A 10,769-nucleotide genomic window follows, 5' to 3' on the forward strand; every position below is an offset into this window, starting at 1 on the left:
GGGATAAATTATTAAAGTCTCTGAGCCTCAGGTTCTTGACTGTGTCAAGGGAGATAATAACCTAACCCACAGACTTGTTCAGGAGAGGAAGTAAAATGAGCCTTGAAAAGTGCTTAGCACACAGTGCTTGCCCGCAGAAAGCCCACAGTAACTCTCACTCTAGTTATGCCTATGACCTGGACAGCTCTGTGCCGTCTAGTGGATTCTGAATGGTTGCAGGGGAAGGACTGTCCGAGGGAGAGGGAAGGAAGGGAGGACTGTGACCACCTTGTCCCTCTGTCCTGCTGTCTGCTCTTTCCTCTCCCACCTTGAAGCAGCCACATCCCAAAGTGGAGGAACCTGGTCTGCCAGTTCTAAGCCCAAGGTCTCCCTGGTCTGAGCAGCCTGGAGGTCTCTCTAGGTGGCCAGAGCTGGCTGACACAGGGCACTGCATGTCCCATTCCTGCACCTCTGAATAGCAAGTATCTCCTGGGCTGGCCCTCGGATCTCCGAGGTCAAAGTCACACTTGATGCGCTGACGTTCCTTTTGCAAAATATGCGACAGCCCTTTCCAGGTCACTGCAGTGGAATTTGACCCCTGGAGCCCCGCTCTCCCCCTTTCCAGAGCGAGGCTCTTGCCTGGTCCGTTCCCACCACCTCCTAGAAGCTCAGCGTCTGCCTCCTTTGAGGAGGGCAATGACGGCCGTCTGCATTTCAATGTCTCTTTATTATTATATTACTATTTTTAGATTATAAAAGCCATATAGTCTTATCGTAAAAATATTGAAACATGAATGTCAAAGTAAATCAATCCCTTTCCCCAGAAATCAGCATTCTGTGAAAATTTTCTTAGAATTTTTTTTGCATATCCCAACAATATTTTTTAAACAAAAATGAGATAACATTCTGCATATTATTTCATCACCTCCTTTTTTTAACTTTAGGGACATCTTGGGCATCCGTCTAAATCAAGACATTCTTTTTTAACAGCTGCAAAGAATCTGTTGTATGGATGATCTGTAGTATATTATTCCCTCCCCTATGGGTAGCTATTTAGGTGGTTGCTAATTCTTCGCTGTTACAAATACTGCTGCAACAAACAGCCTCGTGCATGTATTGTGAGGCACTTGAGGAATCATAAAACTGAAAATTGGAGTTCGAATCGGAAAAGTAGAATCACTAGGTCAAATAACCATGATAATATTAATCAAGCACTTATTAGGTCCCAGGCATTGTCTAAGGTGCTTTCCGTTTATTAATTAATTTAATCCTCACAGCCATCTTTGAAACAGTCACTATTAGTCCCGTTTACAGGTGTGGAAACTGAATCACAGAGAGGTTAAGTATATATGAGATCATAGCTAGTAAGAACTGTGTTTTAAATTTTGATCTAGGGACTTCCCTGGTGGTGTAGTTGTTAAGAATCCGCCTGCCGGTGCAGGGGACACGGGTTCAAGCCCTGGTCCGGGAAGATCCCACATGCCGCGGAGCAACTAAGCCCGTGCGCCACAACTACTGAGCCTGTGCTCTAGAGCCCGCGAGCCACAACTACTGAGCCCGTGTGCCGCAACTGCTGAAGTCCGCGTGCCTAGAGCCCGTGCTCCGAAACAAGAGAAGCCACTGCAATGAGAAGCCCGTGCACCGCAACGAAGAGTAGCCCCTGCCCACTGCAACCAGAGAAAGCCCGCACGCAGGAACGAAGATGCAACGCAGCCAAATAAATAAATATAAATAAATAAATAAGTTAAAAAAATAAAATATATAAATTTTTATCTATATTCCGCTATTGACCTCCAGAAAGATCGTTTCCAAGTATGCCTTGCTGTCAGGAACTGAGAACCAGAGCTCACATTTACCCAGAGCTTCATCGGCGCTCTATGTGTCATCCCACTGCAGTCTTCAAAAGCACCCCATGGAACAGGGACTTACGCCACTTTACTGATGGGGGAACAAGGCGCAGAGGTTACATGGTTGCTGGAGGTCACCGGCTGGCACAAGGGGAGTGGGGATGATGACGCCTGTTTCATTTCCAAATTAAAGACAATTTATATGCAAATGGTCTTAAGAAATCCATGGCCACCCAAGGGCTTCCTGGACCCCCCAGGTGACCCCTCTCCCTAGTCATTGCCTGCACACGTCGTTGGTGGATTTGAGTCGTTGGTTGTGGCAGTGACAGTGCCTTTGGAGGTCTTTGGGGGCGGCTGGGAGTGATTTGGGTGCAGAGCTGGGCTGAGTTTCCTGAATGAAAAGGCAAGACTCTTCCCAGGGTTAGGAGCATGGGGTGGGGGCAGAGAACCCCTGCAAAGGTTGTAGATGGGAGTGACCTTCCACCTCCAGAAACAACCACGTGAGTCCTTTGTGGGAATTTCTAGCACTCCTGGGGCGGCCACCTCCGTTCCGCTGTCCCGCCACCCCAGCACACACAGTGGTCTTGACTCCTCTGGGGCCCGCAGGCGTCCACCTCTGGGTGAGGCCACTAAGTCGCTCACACCTGAGTGTCAATTGCTTTACTCAGCTAATTAGATCAGCACCTTGCCTCCTGGATGCCCAAACCTCCCCCGAGGGCTTATCGGAGAGGAGACAGACTTATTTCTGAGGGAAGATAGCCCAAGGCTGACGGGTGGAGCCAGAGCTGCCCTCAGGAATTCCAGGAGGAAGAGGGCAAGGCTGTTTCCCCGGCCACTCGTGGGGAGGAGATTAGGGTAGAGTTAACCCGGAGAGGGTGGACGGATGGAGGAAGGTGCCAGGCCTGGGGATGGCTTGGAAGAGAGGGGGGATGGCTTGGGCCCCAAGGGGACCGGCAAAGTCCTCAGGGTGGCAAGGTCACTCCTGCACTGGTCAGGCAGGCCCATGGCTGCCCCAGCTAGGATGTGACCCCACCGCATGCAATGGGTCCTGTGTACCCAGCTTCTCAGTGGATTCTTTGTGTCTCCTCTTTGGCACATCTTCACCTGCCCACTTTCTTTCTTTCTTTCTGTCTCGGAGTGAAGACAGCAAGCTCTGGGGTGCGGGTGATGCCCTGAGAGACCGCCAGGTGTCCCCCTATCTAAGATCAAGCCCAGATTGCTCAGTATGGTGGACCTGGGGCTGACAGTCCTTCCACCTGGAGCATCCCCGCACCTCTGCTCACACCCCAGCCTCCAGCTGCACCCAACTGACCATATGTTTTCTCCTCCGAACCTTTGCACAAGCTGGTCTGTCTTCCCAGAATACCACCCCTCACCCCAGCCCCAGGGACAGGGTAGGGTTAGCCCCTCCTGCAACAGCAATTTCCTTGAGTGACCCCTCCCTCTGGGCAGAGTGTCCCTGCCAGCCAGGGGGACCCTTGTGTGAATTTGTACGAGACGCCCCTGTACCACGATGAGGTGGGATGTTAGCATTAGGGGGAGCAGGGCGAGGGGCGCGCCGAACCCTCTGTACTGTGTTTGCAACTTTGCTGCGAGTCTAAAATTACTTCCAAAACAAAATGTTAACAAGAAAAGGCACCCTTTCCTCTGTGCTACTGGGCTTGATTTCCTGTCCCCAGGGCAGGGCAACCTGTGTGAATGGACCTATCGGACCTGTGGGTCAGGGTCTCTCCTTTGTCTGTCCTCCAGCCCCGTGTGGCCCCCACCGATACAGAGCATGGCCCGATGGAGAAATGGCTCAAAACACACACTCGTTGGCTCATTGATCCTTCTGGTTTTGGCTTCTCAAACCTTTAACACAGTCAGTTTGACCTGTAACCTGCTGTTTGAAACCATTTTGCTAAATGTCTCTGCCTTAGACCGAGTCCCCTTGAAGCAGACACTGAGACGTGGATTCACATGCCCGTGACTTCCTGAGGATGTGTGTCCAGGGCAGCTGGACGGGGCGGGAAGACGCCAAGCATGGGGGGTTGTCAGGCGTGCCCAATGCCAAGCTCAGGACCCCGCCTGGTGGGAGTTCTGTCCAGGGTGTGAGTGACACTCGGAGCTCAGCCTACCTGGAGGCAGGGGCTGGACTCTCGGTCATTGGCTAAGGGCCGCTGGGACCTCAACAGCCAGGCGTCTTTGGCTCCCTGGGTCTGTGACCCAGCAGGAGCAGCTGCAGGAGGGGAGCACAGAAGCAGAGAGGGGGATCCAAGGGGGCACAGGCAGACGCTGGCACTTGGGATCTGCAGGGCAGACAGTGAGACCAGGAAAATGGAGGTTCAATGGGGGAGGAACCTGCCAGAACCCACAAGCATGAGCTGGAGCCCACGAGGATGGACCGGAACCTGTGTTGGTTCTTGTTCCCTCTGACCATGGTGATGGGGGTGTCTTGCTACGGCCGGGACCTTCACCAAGGAGCTGAACACACGCCTGGCCCAGGGGCTGGAGGACCTGCAGGAAGAGCCAGGAGAGGGGGGCCAGTGGCAGCCCCCTGTTATGGGTCGAACCGTGTCCGCCCCAGAAGATAGGCTGAAGTCCTAACCCCCAGGGTCTCAGCGCGTGACCTCACTTGGAGATGGGGTCGATGCAGATCCTATTTGGTAATCAGATGTGGTGATAAGCTGAAGTCCTGTTAGAGTAGGGTAGGCTCCCAATCCAGTAAGGCTGGTGTCCTTGAAGGGAGAGGGCAAGGTGGACACAGATACATGGAAGGGAGACGACGTAAAGATGCAGGCAGAGATCGGAGGGGTGCAGCCGTAAGCCCAGAACACCGGAGCCGCCAGAAGCTGGGAGAGGCCAGGAAGGATCCTCCCCTAAAGGCTTTGGCCCTAATTTGATACCTTGATTTTGGACTTCTAGCCTCCAGAATTTCGAGAGAATAAGTTCCTGTCATTTTAAGCCATCTACGTTTTGGGTGCTTTGTTATAGCAGCTCTAGGAAGTGAGTGCAACCCCCTACCCAGGCACCGCAGAGAAGGGAGTTCCAGGAAACAGGTCCCAGACTGGCCACGGCCGCGTATCAGAGCCGCCCAGCCTCCTAGATGAACGTCGCCACCTCCAGGACCCCTGAGCCGGGCCCTTGCCCAGCCCTTTCCTGGTGCCAGCCGTGCATGGTTAAGTGGCGCTGGGTCACTGGGCACCCTTGCCGGCTCCCCCGGAGACCATTCGTTCTGGCAGACGAGCGTGCCATCTGGTTCCTTCTCTCTGTTGTCTCAGGCCTAGCAAAGTGCCTGGCACATTGCAGGGCCTTTGGTAACTGACAGAAGGGGGCGGGCTTTGCAGGGAGAGAGACGTGACCATCGCTGGGCTGGCATCGCAGCCTCAGTGGGCGGGGGAGCTGGGGCCTCTTTTTCCCAGACCCGCACTGGTCAGCAGATCAACGTCTCAGAGAAAACCCAGCTTTTCTTCCTTGCTCCTTTGGACAGACAGTCTCCAACCCGGACTTACCAGTTTCCTCCAAGTGCTGATTTATCAGGACAATAATAATCTTCGGATGATTTATGGTTTGGGGGGATTACCAGCCTGCAGTGGTGGAGCTGATAGGCGTTTATTACCTACTTAACCATTTAAGTCGAACAAAAAAGGAAAGCCTTGTTGCACAAAAGGTGATGAATGTTTCTGTTAAAACACCCTGTTAACATGATTCATTAACATGACAAAGAACGGCTTGGTCTCCTGACACCAGCTAGGAGGTTGGAAGATCCCACCAGACCTGTGCTCTGGGGGCGGGGAGTGGGGCGGGGGCTCCAGGAATTCAGGGATTTGCTTCGACTCTGCTTGGGGTGGGGTGTGGGGCATATCTGCCCAGGTCTCAGGCCAGCTGCTTTGTGGGATTTGGGTCTTTTTGAGAACCCTGACCCACATTCACCTCTGGCAGCGGCACTGCAAGCTGTACTGGGAAGGAAGTAGCTATAAAAAGAATCCCAGAAGTTTCCCTCAAATCTGCTCCTTACTGAATCATTTCTAAACAGCAGAGGGGTTGGGTAAGGATGTCACGACTGTGCTGTCTGATGCCAGTTAATGAACCTTTAATGAATAGAAACGTGGCAGAAAGTGATACAGTGGAGTGACCAAGAGCTGGGGGTGGGCAGTGGGAGGGGTGCTGTGGACTGGCCTGGGTTTAAACTCTCCCTCCGCCCCGCCCTCACTGTGCGATCTTGAAGAAGTCACTTCTCTCTGAGCCTCAGTTTCCTTGCCTGTAAAACGGAGCTGACACCTGGACCTAGTTCCAGGGTTGTTGCCAGGGTTCAATGAAAGAATCATAGCAAAGCTCTTGGGTCAGTTCATGGGTGGAGCATAGCACAGTGCCTGGCACAAGTGGATGCTGAATAAAGGATCTTTGGGGGTATATTCAGGCTGTTTCATGAAATTCCTGGTTCATCAAAGATACCATCTGGGCAGTGCGCTCCAGGTTCAGCCCTTCTCTGGAGTTCTGCCAACTTGTTACTGTTTTTTAAAAAATACAGATGACATTTATCCAATACCACCTCGTCTTTCTCCCTTGATTCTCACCCCAGCCCCATGAGGTCTGCTCTGCCATCAGCTCCATTTTCCAGATGAGGATTGTTGAGGCTCAGAAAGGGTTAAGTGACACCCAAAATCACATGGCCAGGAGAGGATGGGTGCCCAGTTTGAACCCTAATCTGTCTGAATCTTTGTCTTTGGTATTTAAAAGTGTATCCTGCCAGCCGGGAGAGGGAGGAAATGGGCAAATGTTTCTTAAAGAATCACGTACCAGAATATTTCATGCCCTTTATCTCATTGAATCACTATGGCAGCACTTCAAAGTAGGTATTTTATTAGTCTTGATTTATAGCTGCTTGCTCATAGAGTGTTAGTCCTTCGGTACAAGGAGTGACTTTGGGGAGGCAGGCCGGCTTTGGGGCAAACCACTTTCAGGTTCAGCTTCACTATGGAGCTGTGTGACCCAGCATAAGTTGCTTAACCTCTCTGTGCCTCAGCTTCTCGATTGGTAATCCTGCCACCTACCTCCTAGGGTGGTTTGAGGCTCCATGACTTTATATCTCCATGAGGGGCTCATGGTCAGGGCTCAGTACTTGTTTTCTGTGATAACTGGGCAGCGGCGGGCTGGACTCCGGCAACATGGCCCCCTCTGTCCCCACACCCGTCATTCTTCAGAGGGTTACAGCGATCTACAGGGTTTCCATCACTAGAAACTGTTCACGCCGATCTGACCCCATTGATAACAACTCCCCAAAACACACCTCCCTGTTTCTCTTTTATTTGAAGATGAAATTCATATTTCTACTATCTACTATAGGTGTGTCTGAGAGCAAAAAAAAAAAAAAAAGTAATTTAAAAGCCTGGAATTCAAAACCCGCAAACCTTTGAAGCTAGAGCCAGCTGAAAAAATTGTAGTCAACTGTAGTCACTCCTGTTTATCACGAAGAGAAAAAAAGGTTCACTCCAAACAAAGGCGCTTACCGGGGAGAGGGAAAATATGAGAAGTATTTGGTCAAATGCCGTCCTCTGAGCAGCTTACCCAGCAAGGCATTTCACCCACCAGGGGCTTGGCCTCTCCCCCCACCCCAGGAAGTTATTAAGTTGAAAATAATTAAGGTTGCTACGTGATTTCACCTCTTGTGAAACCGCTAGAAAGGAATCCCGACATTGTTTAATTAAAAAACGAAGGAGGGAAAGAAGGAAGGAAAGAGGGAGGGAGGAAGGAAGGAAAGAGGGAGGGAGGAGGGATGGGGGAGGGATGGGGGAGGGAAGAGAGGAAACCGTGAGATGTGCTTTAGAGGACGGGGCTCTCCCGGGGCGGGGGTGGGGGGAACATCTCTTCTTATCACAGAATGAGCTCATTTCCCACTCAGCTGGAAAGTGGTCCCTGCCAGGCCTTCCCCCTGTTGCTCCCACCCCTTGCCGGCACCTCTGTTTCGGCGGTTGCCTCTTTCCTGCACCCAGGAGAGAACAAAGGGATTCTGAAGTTCCTTTGGCACCATATGCCAACTTCTTCTAAAGGCGCACGGGGTCCCAGTTAGAACACTGAGCAGAAGTTCTGGATTCAGACTGGCTCCAGCGTTTCCCCGTTATGTGGCCTGGGGAAAGGTCCCTGGCTTTTGCTTGACTATGATTTTACTTACGTGCAAAACAGGATCAGTAATATACTTGTTCTGCCTATGTATTGAGACTGAACTCATTTTTTTGGGGGGGTAGGTCAAAAATGGCCAAATATCAGTAATTCCATAAGGTTCTACCTGAATCAGTTAAAAAGGAAAGAGCATGGGAGTGTCTTGAAAGTGGTTAAGTGTTGTACTGATACAGTCATCAAGTCATCCCACAGGTAGTCGCTGAGTGTCTCTGAGATGCCAACACTGGGCTAAGTCAGCACGTACCGTGTGGACCCCGCCTAATCCTGCGACAACCCCAGGGATGGATGCGACTGTTCCTCATTTTATGGATGAGGAAACTGAGGCTCCTATGTCCAGAATCACATACCCTAGGACATTCAGTGGAATGTAGAGCAGCCAGAATTTGAACTCGAGCAGTCTGGCGTCCGAACCCAAGCTCTTCATCATTAATTAATCAATCATCAGTCATTTTTTTAAAAAATCTTTATATTCATTCAATAAATATTTATTGAGTTTTTAAAATGGGCCAGGCACTGTTCTAGGCATTGGGAATACAGTGATAAGGAAGATAAAGTCCCTGCTCCTATGAGAGAGAAAGACAACATACAGCAGATGAGTAAAAAGTATTACAGATGCTGGTAGTAACAGGAAGGAAGATAAGGGGTGGGATGGAGAGGCTATCGTATAATGGGAAACTCTTAAAACCTTTGGAATTTTCTGAGTAATAGGGATGATAGGAGCATCTTTTGTTATAGTATTTGGTGTTTGGCTCTGGTTCCTGACACAGAGCTCCTAAAGCCTTTGGAATTTTGTGATAGGAACATGTTTTGCTCTAATGAGATGACTCTGGGCAGATCCCTGAATAGCTTCATGATGGGGACTGGTCACCGGAAAGACTGGATCTTGATGAGAAGCTTGGGACTTTCAGCCCTACCCCCGCTCCCCATCTCAGGGGAAGGCTGAGGGGCTGGAGATTGAGTTAATAGTTGATCATGCTTATGTGATGAAACTTCCATAAAAAACCCTGAATGATGATATTCAGGGAGCTTCTGTGTTAGCGAACACATCCACACGCTGGGAGGATGGAGCAGTCCAACTCCACAGGGACAGAAGCTCCTTTATAATAAACCAGCAAATGTAAGTAGTCCTTGAGTTCTGTGAACAGTTGTAGCAAATTACTGAACCTGAGGAGAGGGGTCATGGGAACCCCCAGCTTATAGCTGGTTGGTCAGAAGTGCAGGAGGTCCAGGACTTGTGTTTGATATCTAATGTCAGGTTAGTCTTTTGGGACTGAGCCCTTAACCTGTGGGATCTAACTCCAGGTCGTTAGTGTCAGAATTGAATTGAATTGTAGGATACACAATTGGTATCCAGAGAGCTGGAGAATTGGTTGGTGCAGGAAAAAACCCACACACACATTTGGTGTCAGAAGTGTTGGGAGTAGAAACAGAGCATGTAGTTGGTGTCAGAAGTGGGATTTGTTAGAACAGCCCTGGCTCATGGAAACATGTGGCTTGAGAAGAGAGAGGATGAAAGGGTGGGGGATGAGGAACTTTTGATTCCTGGGTGGCCACGTGGTCCCCCATGGTGTGGAACAGCAGGAATGCTACAGTCAGTTACTAAAGATAAAAGTTGCTCATGGAACAGAGTTGGATCCAACTCCAAGGGAGTTGGTTCACTGGATGCATCAGGAAATGTAAACTAATAAGAAAAAAAGCAAAATATGTTCAATATAATGCTTTGGTTATTGTTGTCTGTAAGAGCTAAAATGAAATTAAAAGAAAATGCTCGGTTGGACCTTGATGCAAGACAAAGCTCAGATTTCAGTCAGTCTGCGCTTGGCTACCACCCTCAAAGCCACCCATAAAAGGAAAAGTTATGTGGGGACCACAGAGAGTACCCCCAAGGCCTCTAGTCACCAAGAAAGTAGTCTATGTGAGAGGAGGGAAGAGTCAAGAAACTTTTGAAACCAAGGGGGATAGTGTGAAGGAGTTGCCTCATTTTGTGGATCAGTGTCATCAGATTCCTGAAGAACCTTAACTAAAATGAATTTTGAGAGTGATTAACTCAGGGGCAGTACCCTTAGTTTGTAACACTGCAGGTAGAAGAGGCTCTTCTGATGGGTGGTCTGGGTGCTGGTATTGGAGGAGGCCAGGGTGGCTGGGACATCTGGAATGGAGCAAGAGCAGTAAGGGCAGCCAGAAAGGCAGAGCAGCTATGAACTGTGGCCTGGGCTTCTGGAGGAGGCCAGGGCCACCATCCAGGCAGAGGTGACGGTGGCCTGGGTCTGGGTGCAGGCGTGAGAAGTGGGTGGAGTCGGAATATACCTTGAAGCTAGAGGGGGCAGCACCTGCTGATAGACTAGGTGTGTGAGAGAGAAAGAGAAGGCTGTTGTTTTTGTTATTCCAAGTCCACAGCTAATAGCTTGCAGAGAGAGGACTAGAGGTCCAGGCTCTTGATATTGGTCCAATGTTGTCCACCGTTCATTCATTTCACAAGCATTGATGGAGTGCTTGCTGTGTGCCTGTGCCTGGCGCCGAGGCAGACCTGCTCTGCTCACATACAGCTTACATTCTCGAGGGGAAGGCAGATTCCAAGTCCCAAGTGTCTAATGGCTACTATAATCACGTGGATGTAGAGAGGTGGGGGGTGCCCCAGGAATACAGGGGGGACCTCATTACCGCAGGCTTCCCTGGACCTGCAGAAGGACAAAGCTGGACCAGAAAGATAGCCAGCGTCTCCTGACCTCTTCCCAGGGGCTGGGGAGTATGCAGGGCAGCCTGCATCCGGGATCTCATTTTAAT

The sequence above is a fragment of the Mesoplodon bidens genome, assembly GCF_964165515.1.
Source record: "Mesoplodon bidens genome assembly, chromosome: 15".
NCBI lineage: Eukaryota > Metazoa > Chordata > Mammalia > Artiodactyla > Ziphiidae > Mesoplodon > Mesoplodon bidens.